This window comes from Lissotriton vulgaris, chromosome 8 (assembly GCF_964263255.1).
Source record: "Lissotriton vulgaris chromosome 8, aLisVul1.2, whole genome shotgun sequence".
Taxonomy (NCBI): domain Eukaryota; kingdom Metazoa; phylum Chordata; class Amphibia; order Caudata; family Salamandridae; genus Lissotriton; species Lissotriton vulgaris.
This window is the reverse complement of record NC_141696.1, coordinates 135,714,310-135,735,395: the sequence shown is the minus strand read 5'-3', so window position 1 is coordinate 135,735,395 and position 21,086 is coordinate 135,714,310.

Genomic DNA, 21,086 nt, shown 5'->3' with positions numbered 1-21,086 from the left:
CATACTCCTCATATGCACGGGGTGTTGTTGTGTTGATTAAAAAAACTCTTTCTTTTCGGGAGATGGGAGTCCGGGTGGACCCGGATGGGAGGTATGTGATGCTGTGGGGGGAGGCTTGGGTTGGATACTGTGCTGTTTGTGAACTGTTACGCGCCGAATGTTGATACGCCTGACTTCTTTCTTACGCTTTGGGGTCACGTTTTGGCTGTGGAGGCCTCGCATATTGTGTGGGGTGGTGACTTTAACTTGGCGATGCGGGCTGTGGAGGATAGATCTGTTGGGAGTCACCAATACAATACTCAAGCAAGAGATGTGTTACAGGGCATTGTGGAGGAAGCGGGGTTGGTGGATAGTTGGAGATATGCTGATCCGGGTGGTAAAGAGGGCACACACTTCACCGCACATGCTCGCACTTGGGCTCGTTTGGACTATATTTTTCTATCCAGGGGACTTGTTGCAGGGATACATGAGGTAGAACATCTCCCCAGGACGTATTCAGATCATAGCCCGGTTAAGATTATGCTAACGATACCGGGGCTCCGTAGGCCGCGCCCCCCCTGGAGGCTGTTCCCTTCCGCCCTGTTGGATCCCATATTTAAGGCAGAGCTTAGAGAGGAAATTGAGGCGTTTTTCCCCAGGAATAGGGGGTCTGTGGATAGTGTGGAAATGATATGGGAGGCGTTTAAGGTAACGGTCCGTGGTGTCACAATGTCTAAGAGTAGTGGAGTGCTCAAGGCTATAGTTCGTTCCATTTGAGGCTTAGAGGCTGACCTAAAGCAGCTAGAAAATAGAATGCTGACCAGTGATGACCCGGAACTTAGACATCAGTTTCGAGACAAATTATCAGAATATGAGGAAGAGGCAGCAAGGGAGGTCAAGCACAGAGGGAAATATTGGACTGCGAGGAAGTACTGCGAGGGTGAGAGACCAGGGAAGGTGCTTGCTGCGCTCACAAGACACCCCCGCTTTAGTACAGATGTCTTGGAATTGGTCCTGCAGGACGGTAGGCATTGTCGGAAGGCGACGGAGATTCAGGAGGCGTTTGTGCAGCACTATACACAGTTATACACTACACAACAAGCGGGTGAGCTTCGATATGGGGGATTCTTGGATGATCTTGCTTTATGCTGGCCGTCTGACGATCATAGGGCGTTTCTTGGTAGGTCCCTTGAGGTGGAGGAAATCAGGGACGCCATTATGTCCTTGAATAATGGAAAGGCAACGGGGTTGGATGGGCTCCCTGACGAGTTTTACAAATGCTATGTGGATATTATGGCTCCAGTTCTTAGGGAGGTCTTTGAGGAGTCTTTGGAGGTGGGGATACTTCCGGGGTCAATGAGGGAGGTGGCAATCACTTCTTTGCTTAAGCCTGGCAAGAGTCCCTCGGACGTGGACTCCTACCGGCCCCTGTCCCTGCTAAACTGCGATGTCAAAATATTGGCAAAGGTCCTGGCAGCACGTCTTACATTGCTTATGCCCGCCATTGTGCTACTGGATCAGTCCGGTTTTATACCGGGCCGCGCGACCTCGCATAATCTTCGAACTTTATTCTCTTTGATCCCAACAATAGCCCCAGATCTCCCTGTGGCCGCGATTTTTCTAGACGCCACAAAGGCGTTTGATTCGGTGGAGTGGAATTACCTTATAGACGTCTTATGTAGAATGGGCTTCCCCAGGATTTTTATCTCATGGGTGAAACTTTTATACACTCAGCCTGTGGCGAGGGTGATTGTAAATGGTGTCCTCTCCCCCCAACTCTCCATAACGAGGGGGACCAGACAGGGCTGTCCTCTCTCCCCCCTGTTATTTGCTATTGCCATAGAACCACTGGCCTGTAGAATTCGGCAATTGCATAAACATAGCGCGTTTAATTGTTATCAGCGCCAAATAGGGATATCGCTGTATGCGGATGATGTCACGCTATATGTGAGGGATCCGCAGGCGAATCTCAACGCGCTTCTACGAGAGCTTGTTGCGTTCGGAGGTATGTCTGGCATACATATTAATTGGTGAAAATCTCAATTTTTCCCTCTCACTGCAGCGGTTCACAGATTCCCGCTGGACTATCCCCTGGAGTGGTGCGACTCGGATATTCGCTATTTAGGCATAGTGGTATCCCTTGATAGGGAGGAAATGGTCAGACTTAATTATGGCGTCGCTATTACCAAACTAGCAGATAATGTTACCAGACGGATGTCTTTGCCCTTGTCTATGGCGGGTAGAACGTCATTGGTAAAGATGGTGATATTGCCTCGCTTTTTATACTTATTTCAGAATATTTCCTATCACCCGGGCGCGTATTTTTTTAAGCGCCTTCGTTCGGAACTACTCCGACTGTTCTGGGGAGGAAAACAACAGAGGTTGGCATGGTCTACTTTGATACTGCCCTACGATAAAGGAGGGTTTGACATCCCAGATTTTGAAGTTTATTATATGAGCGCCCAAGCGCAATATGCCTATAACTGGATGCGCCCCACGCCATCTATGCCTCAGATAGCTGCTGAGCAATGGGTTGCGCATCCCCTCCCGCTGGAGGGTATGGTGCTGGGGAAAGTCGGGGACGTGGATACACAGCCTACCACGGTGACTTGCACGGTGGACGCCTGGGCACGAATTGCGAAGGCATTAGATCTAACTTTCCTTTACTCACCGGCACTTCCTCTGGTCTATCATCCTGCAATGTCCTTGCTACAAGAACTAGGGTTTCAACGCATGTGTAAACGATTTGGTATGCTTACATGGGGGGGTCTGTTCCGTGAGGGCAGTTTTCGTACCCGTGAACAATTTTTTTGGGGATGCGGCACCCTCTCCGTTGGATGTGTTTTATTATATCCGCCTTAGACAGGGCCTGTGTACGCTGCTGCCTGAGTTCCCGAGGGAGCCGGGAGTGGCTCTACCGTTACATGCGATGCTGGTGTCGGACGGACGTCATCTGGTCTCCAAGCTGTATGGCACTATTAGGAAACAGAAAGGGGCACCGACTAATCGGGCACGGGGACATTAAAATCTTGAACTTGGAGTTGACATCCCTGATGAGAAATGGGCTTCCTGTTGTGACGTGACTGCCAATATCTCTTCTAGCTGCCGTCTGAAGATCATTCACTATAAAAGTATACAGCGTTGTTACTACACCCCGGCCAGAAAGTTCAGATTCCGCTTGGCAGAGGACGATAGATGTGTTCGGTGCCGGGCAGAGGAAGCTGATTTTCTACACTTGGCATGGGAGTGTGGAGCCATATATGACTACTGGGCACAGGTTCACGAGGCCCTGCAGGTCATGACTGAGAAGGCGGTGCAATTTGATCCCATAGTGATGCTGCTGGGGTACACTAAGGAGGTGCTGGCACCTTATCGTAGATTTACAGATGTGGCTCTACCATTGGCGAAACGGCGAGTGGCCTGTCGTTGGGGAAGAGGCAGGGCGCCGAAATTCAAGGAGTGGCTGGATGATGTCACATTTTGTCAGGATCAGTATAATATATATGCTGACATGATGCCAGTGAACTCTAGACCTAAAGATTTCTGGAGCCCACTACAGGTTTATTTACTGACCAGGGTTGTGCGAGACACTGACTCAGAGAGTGAAGATCGAGTTGGAGTGGGTTAGGGACGTACCACTTCCCAGACGTTATGCATTACATTTTTACAATACATTCACCATTCTGGGGTATGCTAACCCAGTGCCTTGCTGGAAAGATGGTTGGCTAGGCTTGGTTGTCTAAATATCACAGAATTGAAGATTGGTTGATGGATGGTGGGGCGTGGGTGATAGGTGCTCTTCAGAGCTGTACGATATGGGTGCGGGGGAAGCGCTAACTGTTTTGTTGTGATTCCTTGGCACTGTACTCTACGGGATTACTGTTCACGATTTTGAGACCCCTCACTGGACATTGTGTCTTTATTGTACGCTGCCCTCTGGCGCGATTTCAATCTGCTGTCATCATATGCACCGCATTCTGAACGAGACATGTACCACTGCTTATTGATATCTGATGCTGAAATGTACCTGTATATGTATCTGCTTTACTCGTGTATCGGATCTGAATGTGCATCACTGCTTCTACTTGACTTCCTTCTTCTCTCCCAATAAAGGTTTAAAAAAAAAACATAGTGGCATTAAGGTCCTCTGGGTGTGTATTTCTAAACATTTAATTTTTTCCCTGTGAATTTTTATAACTCGATTGAGTATCCTGGGTGCCAGATCGAGGTGCTTTTTGAAGTAGTATCGCGCTTTGAGTTTAGATCATATGCTCATCTTAAATCCTTTAGCATAATTATAGGCAATGAATTTAACGCTAAGCTGGGCCACATATGCCACAAAGGGAATCCATTTGTGCTAGAAGACCTTGAGATCAGTGATTTCACTCTGATCAAAGGGGCCGTAAGTTGTCGGAGGCTCTCGCTTGGGCTATGTTAAGAAACGTGATGCCTGGGGGTTCCACTCTGTCCAGGGGACTGCCCACTTCTGTGGGCAGGGAAAAGGGGACCATTATAGACTATGTTTGTATGTCCCGTCCTCTCTATAGTCTGGTTGGCTCCAGAGTGGTTCATGAAACCACCTTTAGGGACCATAACTCATTAGAAATAGTTTTAAAAGTTAACATTGGCCCGGGTGTAAACCCCGGACCATGGCCTGACTAGCCTAACCACCAAGTACAAGGGTTTGAGGGTAAAGTGGCGTCATCTCTTAATGGCCAAAGTGAATAAACATGTGGTGACACGCAATATTGCCATCATCTTGGAGCCCCTGTTAGCTTTGGAAACATCACCCTCCCTAGTGGTGGCAGCCTTCGACCAGCTAAACAAATCCACGTTTATTACCATAAGAGATTTGGCAATTTGGCAAGTAAACCCAGGGGCCCCTAGCTGGTTCAAAAAAACATGTGGGTCTGTGAGAAATTATTTGCTGGAGGTCATAAATGCAGTGCCCCATAACAAAGATCATATTAAGGAGGCCAGGATGGCGTATAAACTTGCCCCAGGGAAGAGGAAGGCAGAGCTCAAAAAGCTTCTTGGGACCAGCTGCTGTCTGCATGCTCTGCCAGAGACTCCGAGAGTTTCTGGGCTGTGGTAAACGGAAGGCAACCTAATGTGGCCGCTCAAAATGACATAGGCTCATCCATTCCTCCAGCTGCATGGGTTACACATTATCAAAAGGTGTATGAGCTTGATAAATACGTTGCTCCTATCCAGGGTCATGGGGATAATCTGTACCCCTTGGAGATTAGGTTTGAGTTCACTGAGGTACTTCAAGTCAGTCATGGGCAGCCCTTCATTTTTAAATTTTTTTTTTATTTGAAGAGAGTATTAAAAGAAAAATTATTCATTCATATGTACAGATAGAGCCATTTCGGGTATCAATTTTCAAAATGTCATACATTTTCATGTATATACATCACATAAGAAAATCAACTGTCAAAACAAGCAGTGTAGAAAACAATGAGAGGGGTAAAGGAAACACAAAGGAAGGTCGGGTAAGAACCAATACAGTACAATATAGGTAAGAAAGCAATGACTAACATAATAAAACATGACATCACTGAAAAAAGATTTATACAAATAGATTAAAATTCATCCTGCGCTATCATACGTGAAAGACTCGGGCTACTATCCTACCCATTCTTACCCATTATTTTACTTCCCTCTACCTATGCCAACCAATCCCTCTGTGTCCATTAATATTTTATATATATGCCTAATTCTTGTCTGGGGGTGAGAAATAGCCTTTACTAGGGGGATTCTATTTGCAGAGATCTTTTCCCTCTCTATTTGGTTTAAGAAGCTAGTGATCTGTTTATACTTAAAGTAAGTCCCTACCATTATTCCCTACCTCTGCTGCATATCTATAAATGAAAACCTCTGATTGGTTGAGAATAGATCCCCTACCTTTGTAATGCCACTTTCCTCCCATTTCCTACCCAGATTATCATATATTGTATCAGGGAATAGAGGAGATCGCCACAAGGGCGTGTATCTATTATACTAATGTATTTGCTTGAGTCCGACCATTTTACTCCAGATCTTCCAGATTGTTATGATTATCTTAAACCTCATCTTCTTATAATAACTGGCCTCTATTTTCCGAAGGAGTACTCCCTGTGCTGCCTTCTCTATAGCCAACTCGTATATGGAAGTGATGTCCATACTGCCCTCTTAGTTCCTAGTATTCATATTTCTATTTCTTAATGAAACTAATAACCTCACCTGCTGCAGGAAGGTGGCGTAATAGTAACATTTTTAATTAGAGGCCGCCCAGGCTCCGCGTTCTTGTGGTTGGGATAACAATTTAAGGGATCGCCGAATTTTCTTTTATCTCCAAATGAAGTTGCTAAAAATTGAGTCTAATTTCTTTAAGAATTGGCCTTCAATTTCTAGTTGGATAGATCTATACAGATATATTATCTTGGGAAGGATCCCCATTTTAAGCATGTTGCATCTTCCTCTTACTGAAAGATGGAGTGTATCCATATATCTTAGACCACTACTGATCTGATAAAGGAAATTGGCCGATAGGATGCAGGGTTACCTGAAGGCTTCCCTGCCAGGATTCTGGGGGGAACCCCTTGAAAATTGTACTCCAAGAAATAGGTCCAGAAGTAAGGGAGCGATCTCTTCCTGAATAGCTCTATAAAATTCCAGAGGAATTCTATCAGGACCTACCACTTTTCCTGAGGCCATTGAGTGTAGAGCCTGTAAGACCTCTTTGATTGTTATCTGTCTTTCCAACTCCTGCCTTGTTTCCTCATCTACCCTACGTTAATTCCCCATAACTGTTTCAATGTCACCAGAAAGAATAGGGTCTAGATTATCTTGTCGGTATAGGTCTTGATAGAATCTCTCAAAGACCTTGATAATATCTTTTAAATCTCCGACCTGCCCACCGTCTTTTCCTTTAACCCAAGCTTACGGTCCTCTGCTTAGTACGTTGGACCAGCAGCTTAACCACTGGCTCCCCATACTCATAACTCTCGTTTTTGTATGCTTGAAAGCCTGCCGCCCCCTCCAATTGTAATAGCTCTTAATTTCCGCTTTCACTACAACTATTTTCTGCCTCAGTGTTGCCTCAGAAGCTTCTTGTTTTTGCTTGATAGCGAGGGTGTCGTCCTTTTCTAGTGCTCCCAGCCCTTCAACCAAACCATTGATCTCCTCTTGTTCTGGTTCTTGTTTCCTGGCTTTGCCTACAAGACTAAATGTTTCCCCCCTCTGACCCGCCTTGAAGCTGCCCCAGACCATGCAGCGTGATGAACTATAGCGGTTCGTCTCATAATATTGTACCACCCAATGTCTAATATATTTCACATGATTCATTAATTAATTAATTTATTTTATTTAGAAAGTTTCGTATAGCGCGAACGTGACCCTCGAGAGTATCATAGCACTTTACATGGAGATAACACGATTAGCACTTGGTCTGATCAACTTGCAAACATTTGTGTGAGAGACAAACAAATCACCAATTAAGAATAGGCTAACAGTGGTTGGAGTAAAATAAAGCACGTACAAGGCTGGCTAGTCTACATAAGAGTTTGCTATCTGAATCTATTCAATGTCATTGATATGTTTTTTTAGGGTAGGAACTTAGTCAGTAGATATGATTTGGCTTCTCTTTTGAAGGCGTAGGTGGACGAAATTAGGCGAGGGTACAGCAGTACAGAGTTCCATATCTTGGGAGCGACAGCCGAGAATGCTCTAGCCCCAGTTTTCATTTTGTGGGTTTGTTGGGGTTCAGCCACAAGGTGAGCGCACTTCGCGAGGATCTGCTGCCCCCTGATTTTTCTAGCTTTTGTGCAAGGTAACTTGGGGTGTTGAAGTGTAGTGCTTTGTGCGTCATGCAAGCAATTTTCAGATGGATTCTTGTTTCATATGGTAGCCAATTTAAGGTTTTTAGGGCTGTTGAGATGTGTGCATTTCTTTTAGTTCCAAGGACAAGTCTTGCTGCTGCATTGAGAGAGTCCCTTAGTGGTGCTAGTTTGTATTTAGGAAGGCCACATAGTGTGGCACTATCGTAATCCAATCTGGGTAATACTAGGGCTCATACTGCTTGTTTTAGATCTTCATGAGGTAGGTATGGTGTCAGTTTCCGCAGAATGCTCAGTTGGTAGTTTGCTCCTTTGGTGGCAGCACTAATGTGACTCTGTATATTTAGGTGTTTGTCTAATGTAATACCTAAGGATCTGGCAAAGTCTATTATGTGGGGCGAGCATTTGAGGGAGGTAAGATGATTCAGCCACAGATCAATCTTGATGTCGTTATTTGGTGGAGAGATGAGAAGGAATTCTGTTTTAGCAGCGTTGAATTTGAGGTGGTTAACCGTGAGCCAGAGGTGTGTATTTTGTAGGATGGAATTGAGGGATATATTATCATCTGGAGAAGCAATTTTGATATATAGTTGGGTGTCATCAGCGTACATATGGTAGTGGATGTTAGCTGATTTTAGGAGGTTTGCTAGTGGTTCCAGGAATAAGTTAAAGAGGATGGGGGAGAGAGCGGATCCTTGAGGTACACCAAGATTTATCGCTTGTGGCTTACATATAGATTGATTCATTTTGACTCGTAAGGATCTGTTTTGGATTAAAGAATCAAACCATTGTAAAACGGCCCCTGATAAGTCCATTCTTTGTTCCAGTAGTTTTAGTAGGGTGTCGTGTTTGACGGTGTCGAAGGCAGCAGATAAATCAAGCAATATTAGAAGGCATGATTCCCGTCGACGAGCCGGATATAACAAACATTGTTATTTTAAGCAAGCATCAACTCTCTAACAACGAAGAATCCATCCTACAAAAGGGTTTGGGGTTTGTTCCCACCCCGCAGAATGACCCATTTATTCTTCATGCTGAGCTTGCCCAGTTTTTCCGGAAAATCAAACTTAGGGCCTTCTTTGGAGACTCAGATACTAACACATCTGAAGAAGATGGACATACCAACCTTCAAAATAAATCCTCCTTTTCACCTTCAACTCAGAGCATACCATGTAATGTCTTAGCATTCGAACAAGCAGTTCTTACTGAGATTGAAACAATCAACTTCTATGACATGAAAGGGTTCCAAAATATCAACAGAGGAGAGAGATTGGCCTTACAAGACTTAAAACAAAACCAAGAAATCGTAATAAAACCCGCGAATAAAGGCGGAGCGACGGTCATACTAGATGCCTCCATGTACCAAAATTAATGTCTGAGGCTACTCGCTGATAACAATAGTTATGAAATCCATCAGAGGGACCCCACCAGTACCCTCTTAAACAGGATCAAGACCATTGTGCATGAAGCTCTACCAAATGACTGGAAAACAAGGAACGAGGCAGATTTCCTCACCAATGACAACCCCAGGATGCCCAGGTTCTATGTCCTGGCAAAAATACATAAAAATGTATTTCCACCTCCTATAGTATCGGGCATAAACTCGGTGCTAGAACCTCTCTCGCAGTTCTGCGACTGGTTTTGGAAACCAATAGTCCAAATGTCAAGGTCATATCTACGAGACACCAAAGATGTCCTCTGTCATCTCAGAGATATCGATGTCAACCAGGAGCAAGACATCTTTATCACTATGGACATCGAGGCTCTTTATACGAGCATCCCACAGAGACGAACATTGGAAGTGGTTGAACAAATACTTCTCGACTAAGATTGGAACTATGTTACACCACAGCACTTTGTAATGCAGTGTGCAGAGATTGCCTTAACTGAGAATTTCTTTGAATTTAACAACATTATATACCATCAGATACAAGGCACGTCGATGGGGAGCACCTTTGCTCCCAGCCTGGCGTGCCTGTATGTCCGGCAATTTAAGGAGGACAACATCTTTAATGACATCTATCCCTTCTCTATGAATCTGAAAACATGGAAGAGATTCATAGATGATGTCTTCATAGTTTGGAAAGGCACCACAGAGGAAGCACTTCTGTTTGTGGATTGGGTTAATGGAATTGACCCGCACTTGAGATTTACCCACAAGATTGAACAAAAACATGCCATATTCCTAGAATTAGACATTAGTCTTACCCCTGAAGGAATACGCACCAAGGTCCACAACAAACCTACAGACAAAAATAGTCTGCTTCTCTATGAAAGCTTCCACCCTAAAGCCCTGAGACAAACCTGCCAGTGGGTCAATTCCTTAGGATTCGTAGAAACTGTTCAGACCTAACAGATTTCACAACACAAGCAAATGATCTGGAGAAGAAGCTACTGAGTAGACATTATCCGAAAAAACTGATAACCAGAGCCAAAAAAAGAGCAAGAAACAACCATCGTGAATCATTACTCGAAATTACACAAAAGGAGAAAACTTCTGAGTAACAACCTTTACGCCTGCCTCTAATAAAATTCAGAACATTATCAGTAAGAAGTGGCATATTCTCAACTCGGGCCAGTTGGAGTGGGCACAACCTCTCTTCGCCTTCAAACGGAGTCGTAACATCAAAGATGAACTTGTACACACTACAAGTATCACACAGGGGAGAGACAATCAACTGACACTATGGGGCCACCAACGACCAGTTGGTCATTATCCTTGCGGTGGCTGTGTTGTATGCCAATTCACTGAGACCATGAAAGAAGTGGATATAGGTACTGGCAGACCCTGGACTCTGAAAAATTTCAGTAACTGCAATACTGAATGTGTGGTATATATGTTGACTTGCCCATGCCGGAAAATATACATTGGCATGACCACAAGAAAGGTGAAGATCCGGATCAGCGAGCACCGCAGCACCTTTAGACGACGAAAGGACAATACCAAGCTTACCAGACATTTTTGGGAAAATAACCACACAGACTCAGATCTGAAATGGACTGTACGCGAAGTATTGAAAAATGAAACAGCGAATTGCACACATGCTCTTCATGTGAGAGAACAGCGCTGGGTATTTAGGCTCAACACTTCCAAATTTGGCCTCAATGATGATATTCCGTGGTTACAAATGAATAAATGAACAGATGAAACCACCAAATAACTATCATTAGGACACCCAAAACCTTGAGGCACGACTCACTATGGTTCCTTCTCCCTCCTTTCGCCTTTCTGGTAGAAACTGCAGTCCTTTATCACAATATGTACCACATAGAATAAACATGAGTACGCCATCTGTAAGCCGACAGACAGCGATTCTTCCCATTGCTCTCTCCCCGCACTTTACACTCTACTAGTGAAAGTGCCCATAGTTGTACATTAAGCACCACTATATGTTGCTTTGTAGAATCGAGATTCAACAGTGTAACATTTAGTACACATTTTTACTTTTTACTTTCTATGTGTCGGGTGCTTGTGTCCAACTAGCAAGACTCAAACACGTTGAGTCATTAGGAGACGGGTGCTTGTGCAATGTACCCCTCCTTGTCCTGGTGCCGCACCGGGATACGTTCCTCTGTTTACATGGAACGTCTTGTGTTTCCATGAATACGCCAAGACAGACGCGCCTTGATGGGTGTTTACATTTCCGATCACGTGTCTTTCACATCCAATACGGAGAGGGGCTGAGTACGCCATGGGACGGCGGCCAGGCCCTCCCTCCACTGTCCGGGAATTTTCTCCGGTTGGAACTAATTTAGTTAAGTATCTATCTTGAACCGCTCTTACACCCGCGCTGGTCCTTATACGACACAGACTTTTCTGTGCTCGCTTCAGAACCAATCAAAACCAAAACTAATCAAGTCCAGGCACTTTAGAGACACCCACCTGGGACACCGGACGTCTCACGCTTTTACTAAGCGCCGTGTCACCTGATGTAAACCATCACTTTTGGCCACGCCTCGATCCAGGTTTAAGAACCCTATCAGGCTCGGTCCTCTAAGAACCCGTCTCGGACTCAGGAAACACTATGTCACAACAGTGCGCCCATACTATGAGCTACTATTCCACCTGTGCATTATTAGTCCGTAATGGGCCACGCTATAAAAACTCCCATCTTGGTATCCTCTCTATCGTCGGGGAGGAGTAGAGATAGGTGATTTCACAGGGAATTACCCAACACGAAGTAAGTCTCTGTTTTTGTCTTCCAATGCTGCAACTGCTTATACCATAATTCTGATGGCTCAGGATATGGTTTACACTTCTCCTTTGCTTTCTCTCTTCAGCGAGTTTGATCACGGGGTATCCCGAACCCTCGCCTCCCACGGGGCTAGACGCTCCCTCCTAAAGGGTAAGATGAATGATTGCTCTTATGGCTTTGTTTTCAGTGTAACTACTGGGAACAAATATGAAATATTTTTCCTTCTAAGATTACTAACTCCATTTGGAGTTTAGAATCTCACCAAGCAGACCAAGTATGATTGAACATTAATGGCACATATATTGATTTTTGTCCTTGTCCTCGATATTTTCACAGGTCAATGGACCCCCTGAGTGGATAGAGACTATAGGTCATATCCACAGAGTGGTAATACCTATACAGGATGGTAAGAATGGAGCCCCCCAACCCGGTCCTGATGAAAGCCATGTACCCTAGGGACAATTTGACTGAAACATGTTGACCTACCTATTAATACTCACATAGCGGTGACTGGATGATTGTGTTATTCACCGTACGTTTGTTTTTAAACCCCACATGGTTCCCTCACTAAATAAAGGTATATTGGGGAATTTATGATGGCTTTTTAACTCACTATTCCCCCACTCACTTTAAAAAGTGCATCCCTGTCGTCAGGTGCATGCCCGTCCTCCACCAAACGGTGTTTCTGGAGGGCGAGGACTGGCAGATGATGAAGCATGACACCTGGTGGTGTGTGATGCCAGTCCATCACTTTTTGTGAGATGCCCCTAGTATTGCTAGACAATCCACATTAACTTGGTTACTTTCTAGAAGTGGTCTCTATTTGTGATATCTAATTTGACTGGAGGCTGACCAACTTCTAGAGCCCTTCTGCCTCTGGTTCCCTCCTCAGGTCGTTACCTGAGTTATTTGTGTTTTCCCATCATTCATTCTTGTCCAGCATTTTTAGTATGTCATTTACAATATGGGTAAGGCCTGATTCTGTGCTAGGAACTTGACAGAAGCCTGTTTGGAATTGATCGAGTAGTTGGAGCTTTTCTATGTGATTGCAGAGTTGTTTCTGTAGACATTTTCCTAAGAATTTTGCCAGTGTAGGGATGTTGGAGATGGTCCGGAAGTTGTTAGGGTCAGAGCAGTCTGCCATGGGTTTTTAATAAGTAGTGCTCTGTCAAATGTCGATATACCTTGAGCCTGACCTCCCCCTTGAAGTGCTAGATCCAAAATTAGGAGGTTGTTACCGGACAATAATTTCGGTAGCTTCCTGATTTCTACCGCCACAAGCATCGCGGAAGAAACCAGAAAGTAATCTAGCCTTACATACTTTTTATGCAGGCATGAGAAATATGTATATCCTGGGATGGTAGGATGTTTTGAAGCCCATAAGTCAGTCAAATCATAACTAGCTATTAAGGCTTACAATGCCTTTTACACTAGTGTCTTTCTTCCCAAGTATCTTTGAGTTTGATCTCTACTTGCCTCATAATTAACTTTCATATCTCCACATACTACTAGTTGGCCTGGCCATGATGCCAGCTCAATTTCTTAAACATTAAATATTTTTGAATCATCCTAATTTGATCCGTATATCGTGCAAACTGTCAATCCTATGGGCAGCAGTACAATAGCCCATCTCCCCCATTTATCCTCCTATACACGTTTGACAGAGCCTATTCCATTCCTTACGTGCATCGCTACCCCCCTTATAGTTGAAGTTTGCATAGAACATGCTACAAGGGTGTTCCCTTTGATAATTAAAGTGTCCCGCTTCCCCCAGGGAATATGTGTTTCTTGCTGGCATATTATGTTAACTTTCTGCATTCTTAAGGCCTCTGCGACACTAATGCATTACTTTTTTTTAATTTTAATTTTTTTTATTTTTCGTCATTCGTCTTCTCACCGCCCAGCACTCCACGATACCACCTTTGGGCTATTCATCTCATATGTTGACTCTGCTCTCAGGAGGAGCTTTGCCATGCCAATTGCAATCCGGACACCTCCTCCGGGCCATGCCCCTTAAGTATGTTTGGACGGAGGGACCTTCTTGAAACCTTAACCAGCCTTCCTCAAGTCCTCGCCTAACCAGGGAGGACTAAAAGCCAACCGAGATAAGAAAGCTTAACCATAGGACTTATATCAAGTAATTCTCTACCACCCTACTCTTCACCTAAAACATAACAAAAAGGGAGTCCAAAATCGATATCTTTTTTTACGCCAATCCAAAATATCTAGCTTGGCAATGGCTCTCATAGATCTTATCCAGTTCATTTCTGTTGGGGGGTCCGCAGAAACCCAGAGTTTACAGATCTCTCTCTGAGCCAGCAGTTTAGCATAAAACAAAAGTTTAGCATTGTCATCTGTGCAATTACCTTGTAAATCCAGTCTTTCCAACATGACAAGTTCAGGGCTTACCTTAATCTGCCGGCCAAGAGCTGTTGACAAACACGTACTTACAGCCTCCCAAAATTCTTTTATCACTGGGCAGTACACAAACATGTGGAGATCATTCTCGTTAGGACTTTTGCATTTAGGGCACGCCACCATACCACCGGGCTTAAAATTTGTGAGTTTTCTAGGAGACAACTATGCCCTGTGGAACGTAAACAAATGATTCCTTCTTAAATTTGCAGGTTTAACAATTTTATATAGCATAGACATTGTTACTTGCCATTGGTCTTCTGTAGCAATCTCCGGAAAGCACTCTCTCCACAGGGTCTCCGTCAGTGCTAAAGTACCGTCCTCCATTTCCAGTATTGACCAGTACCACAGCGCGACCTCTTTTTTGATCTGCGAATCTGACCCCAGCTTCTCTTCAAAATCGTTATGAAGACCGATTAGATTTTCCTTACCTGTCGCCCAGCTTTGAATCTGCAGGTATTTAAACCTGGAGAATTTCCGACCCCACTCCTGCTCGCAATACCCCCATGAATCCAGCTTGCCCTCCGGAAATAAATCTTCCCACCTCTGAGGCCCATCCACTATCAACGCTTTTGCCAGCGCATCCTAGACCACGGAGGCGATCCAGGTGTGTCCCAAATCGGAGCCATGAAGCTGTAGTACGGAATTTTTAATACCCTCCTGATTTTAAACCAAGTCACTGCTAGATCTCTCAAGACTCTTAATCTGATCTTCTTGAAGTACTTTGGATCAGCAAATTTATACATAAAGCCGTGCTGATTAACATTCGCCATTCTAAGCAGCGCAGCCAACAATTTCCCTATAACTGAACTCCCCGGAGTACCCAACAACATTCTACAGTTTTTCAACAAAAAAGCCCATGAATAGATCTGGAAGTCCGGGGCCGCCAACCCTCCCTTCAAAAGTTTCCTCCTGATCTTCTTCCACGCCAGACGGGACCCTCTTGAAGCCCATATAAATGAGCCAATCTCGCTCTGAAGTCTTGCAAACCAGTCTTACTCAAATAAAAGCAACAGCGAATCAAACAAAAAGGTTATCTTTGGTAGAATCATCATCTTCACCAAATTAACAACGCCCGAACAGCGTTAGCGGGAGATGAGCCCACCCTCGCAGAGCGGCAGTGATCTCCTTCCTGACTCTAAAAAAGTTGACTTTGGTGAGCTCCCGTATATCTTGTGTTATCCTCACGCCTAAATACTGCATCTCCGATTTGCAGGCTGTACCCTCAACATTTAAATTCCAAGACATAACCTCTGTCTTGTCCACATTTATAAGATATCCAGAGACAGCCCCAAACTCCTTCATTAATTCAACTAAACAACCCATTGACTGATGTAGTTTAGGGGTTAAAATGACTATATCATCGGGTGTTGTGGGGGCCGTGATATTGTCTTGAGGGGATGGTGTTGTAGTGCTGCGAAGCAGCTCTGCCCCTGAATACTCCCATTTAAAAAAATTTAAGTGGGTTAGAGTGGCCTGCTCCTCTTGGCAATTTGCGCGTTGTAGCTGTTTGGGTCCGTTTTGTCTATATCTGATGTCTCCTCACTAGAGTCACATAGTGATTCTGAACCTGACTCTGACAGACCCCATCAGACAGGGAAAAGAAACAGTCACTGTCCTCGGTATCTTGTTCACTATGGTTAGAAGCAGTGGTCTGATTTTTACACTGCACATTTCCCTGCTGGGAGTTTAGAGCAGTAAGTTCAGAGAAGGGTTCCTTGAGCACTTCGTCTTCCACTCCGCCCACCAGCCCCGATGGATGGGCCCCAGACCCAGCTTCTGACCTCCCACAGCCTCCCCTGACACTGACTCTATAGAATGCGGACGGGGGACCGTTAAATCTTGGCTTGTGTCAGGTCCTGTATGACTACTTGCATACAGAACCTGCTTCAGCATTATTACGGCCCAATTGACTCCACTTATCTTGTGGCAGCACTTGTTGGTCTGCAGCTTGTCTCCCTCCTGGTGCTGCTCTCAGCAATTCCAGCACGGAGAGCTCGCTCGAATGTTGCTGGGGCGTTGGTCTGCCTTTGCCCTTCCTTTCCTCTAGGTTCTCCGTCCAGGTTGCGGTGCTTCCTGTGGGCTGTCTTCTTCCGCCTCCTTTAGCCTGGCTGGAAATTCCGAACCCACCCTCAGCTCCTCCATGCGGGTCCAACAATATCACAGACTAAGGGGAGGGAGCTGCCAAACCGGACCATGGCTTCCCTGTGCACCTCCCCCGACGGGGATTTGTGGTGTCATTTCCCCCAAGGATACAACCACCAGCACCCCTGACAGCCTCCGCAGACTCCACGCTCTTTGCTGCTTGCTAGTGCCTTTCAAGGATACTGCAGTGCCGTGATGAGCTCAGCTCAGCACGACATATGGCTGATCAATACCAACTGGAGCTCGGGCAGAGCTGTCGGTAAGAGGACGTTGTTCTATTCAACCCTTTTAATTCTCTCTCCCGGGTTTCTTGTGTTTGTCACTGGAAGTGGAGAAGTGTGGCTCACTGGTTAGAGGAGGCAGACCTGGAAGCAGAGGTCAGCCCGAGACCAGGGTTCAATTCCCGGCTCGGTGGGGTCTTGAGTCCTAAAATGTCCATGGACTTGACAATTCTCGCTCCGGTGCCTACTTGATTCATGGGTTCACACTCTGCGACTCTGGGCAATAGCTTGCTTAATCTCTACAACGGCCCCTCGTGGCGGGATGCCTGGCTTTCACCTTGCGGATACCCAGACGGGTTCCCTAAGCAAGCGCTTAGAAACCGGTTGGTGATTTGCGCTATATAAATTCCTGTACATTTACATTTACATTCACTCTGTCATGCTGCCATCCAAGCAATCAGGGTGCTGCTGTGTGGCCGTCTCAAGCAGTCGCCATCTTGCCTCCCATGATCCTCTCGTGACCGCCATGGGCAGCCCTTCTAACAAAGCCCCGGGACCATTAGCCTTCATAAGGACAAACCCCCTCTCTGCGCTACAGTCCTGGTTAACGTTCTGAATGCTGTTTCACAACTAGGTCTCCCACCTAGTTTGGAAATCTGCTACCAAAGTGCCCGTTTTCAAGAAGACCAATTTGTCTGCTATGTACAGTAGTTAAAGTGGGAGGGTGTATTGTCCTCCTGCGCGTCGAAGTCTAGGCTCGGGAAAAAGACATAATTTGCCCTGTCCAATATGGTTTCAGGGAAAGGATGCTCACTGTTGAACAGTGCCTGAACCTAAATCACATTATTGGGAAGTACATGGTGGCAAAGCAGGGATCCATCTTTCTTGCATTTATGGATCTCAGCAGCGATTTCGACTGGGTGAACAGGTCCAAGCTCTGGAACATCCTTGAACGATGGGTCTGTCTGCTCACAGTGAAAATATAGGTTTTTATTTAATGCTTCTTTAAAACTCGTTTAGAATAATATATGTTAATGTGTGTTTTATGCATTGTATAAATAAATTGAATACATCATAACAGATTGTTCCCTTTTTATATGTATGTTTCAGATATCACTATCATTTTGTGGCTCCTGAAGAAGGCGTATGTTGCGCCGAAACGCGCTTCGAGTCTCACTCGCCACAGTGTGGTCTCTTGTAGAAACTAGTGATATTACTTTGTATAGGTGTATTATGTATAATAATATAATTAATGTATGAAATATATGTTTTTTAATTTTTATGTCAATACCATACGGTGATGGTTATACCATTTACATGTATGATTTTTACTTGTTTCTATTAAAATCATGATCATTTTAAATTAACTTTTTATGTATGATTTTTTCGCTGTCATTTTATATTACTTGTTTGCCATATATTTGACTGCCTAGGGTGTTTGTTCACACACTCCCCTGTGTATATAGCCATTGTTCCAAATTTACCCAAGCCTGCATAGTACCCTGTTCGCACTGTGCAAGATGCCATTTTCAATGATTGCACAGTGCCGACAAGCATCCGGCACTGTGTAATCATTGAAAATGGCATCTTGTAAAGTGCGAGCTGTAGTTTTCTGCCGCTGTAGTCGATATTTACTCGAGCAGCAGCTTTCTCAACTCGGACTGGTAGTTTCTCATTGCAAGCGGTCGCAATGAGAAATCTGACCTTCCTGCGTTGAGAATCTCTCCGGGAGGTTTATTTTCCACGCTCGCGATCGGCAACTTGATGTTGCTGATTGCGAATGAGGAAAAAGTCTCGCTGGGATGTAATTTTGCTTACTCGCGGTCGCCAACTTGACGTTGAGGACTGCGAGCAAGCAAAAAATGACTGCTACGCGTGTTTGCAGTATGCTACGTGCAATTCATGTAGTGCGAAGTAGCGCAAACTTCGCAAACTACGCCAGCGTAGCGTAGTGCTTTGCCCAGGGTTAGTAACAAGTCAGTTCTGCCCTGGTTACAAATATATAAATTGACATGACTCACAGTTTTGACATATGGAGCGGCGATTTGGGGTATCGAAAGCCCAAAGGAATCCACACGGAAGAGGACCGTTTTTGTAGGAAACTCCTGGGGGTGGGTGCAAACAGCCCCTCACTTGTCACCCATGAGGAATTGGGGCTAAACTTTGTGGAGGATCAGGTCTCATTGGCTCCATTGTTATTATGGATCTCTGGGCGAATGAGAGCCTGTGGTGTAACACTAGTGTGACTATGAAGGAAGATTGCAAGGAATGCACGTATGGCAGGAAGATTCCTTGGATACACTATATTAAATTGGTTGCTCGTTCCCTCGACAGTATGGACATCTTCGATAGGCCAAACTCCCTCAAAAAGGGTGACCGCAGGCGCCTAATGGAAAATATTTTAAACAAAGCCAAAGAGGAAAGGGAAGCACGGGCACTCACGAAAAATTCAATCAGATCTTTCTTGTTGCTGAAAAGGAAACCCTAGGGACAGATCCTTACTCTCTAAATTTTCAAAGGATACTATTCGTTCGATGATTTGCTTGCCTCAGGGCCAGTTTGATCCCAATGCCCTTTTAACATGTCCACGTGATGGTTGTTTACCCAGACTCTAATACGCCTGGTTCCATTTTTTAAATATTATGAATTCCTCCATAGAAGATACCTTTTACCACTTTTTAAAGAGAGGGGTTTTACTCAATTCCGTCCCGCCTTTTTATTCTACCATATTATACCGTCATCACCGCAGGATCAGCGGCTACTTAAAAGGTGCTTTACACTGGAATAAAATAATGTGTGCCTCGTAATAAAGATGTACATGATAGGCCGGGGACTGGATCTTTATTGGTTTTCAAATGTTCATGATTTTCTTAACTGGTCGCATCAATCTGGTCAGTGTTGAATAATGTTTTTTTAAATGGTTTATGTGTTTCTTTTTAATGTGTGTTTTTATCTTTTCTGATTTTCATGTATAATCGAATAAAGATTAATATCAATAAATCAATCAATCAACATGTGTGTGGAGCGTTCCTGGTTTCCACTTATCATTTCTCTTCGTGCTCCATCAGAATTGCAATTTCAGTGGAATGTGGACCTTCCTCCCTACTTCAAGACTCACTTTCTTAGTTCTTTGCCCTGGGGAACGAATCCGTGCATCTGAGCAGCAGAACCAGGTAACATTCTGCAGGCAGTCACTTTAAGCCAGACTTTGCCTGACCACTGATGCATGCAAGGTGGAACAGAGCTAAGCAAATAATGTTTTTTTAATTAGCATTTTTTACTAATGAGCACTTATGGGTGTTTGGGAACTTTGTTATTCTGGCCTGTGGCCCACCTTCCCACAGCTCAAGCAGAGCACGTGTGATCATTTATATTATAAATATGGTGTTTATGCAAAGCTCTTTAAAGTTGTCTAATGTGCTTCGAAGCGCCATGGCCATGGGATGCTAACGGAGCTGTGGTGAGAGATGCCATAAGATGAGGTGTGCGCAGTGCATTTTTTACAGGGCTTATTTGAATATTCTCTCATGTACACTTACACACATTTTAGTGTGGGTATAGTGTTTTTTGACTTGACAGCACTGTGGATTGCATCAATTCTAGTGAAAGCGGCGGCTCCAGCGCTAGGGCGGAGGAGCGTTGTCCACAGGAAAAATTAAAGGATAATACACCATGTTATTATAATTTTATTTTTGAACACTGGTTGTGAAATTGCGGGGGGAGCTTTCCACAGAGCAGGGGGAGGAATGGTGAGCACTTTCTAAGTGTGCATGGCAGCTTGGTCGGCAAACAGACATGCGCACTTAAGCATGTTCTCCACACTGCTGTATTGTACAACCTGGGTGGACAACATGCACAGACCCACTGCCTGTCTGAGTGCCGAAACAGGCCTCTCAGACCAATCACAGCACTGGTGTCATGCACGTCGTGATTGGCTAGGGCAGTCTGCTTCCTGCGTCGACCAGGGAGGACGGAGAAAAAGCAGTGGCTGGCAGGTAAGTGACATTTTCTTTTTTTCATTATCCCCCAATATGCTGCAGAATGTAGGATCCTCCTCAGGGTGCCAGTGTGGAGTCTGGGAGGCCATGGAGAAGGGCATTACCACCATCCAGATGCGAGAGTACAAGGGCTTGAACAGCAGTTTGAAGTCACTTTCTGGAAGAAATGGTTTGATTTATTTCGAAGCGAGAACTGGTACCAGGCTACTGTTTTGCAATGTGTTCCTTGAGGAAACACATTGGTGTCCAGGGTGATTCCAAGTGATTTAGCATTCAGTGAAAGTTGGGACTAAAAATGGTCAAGTTCATGTC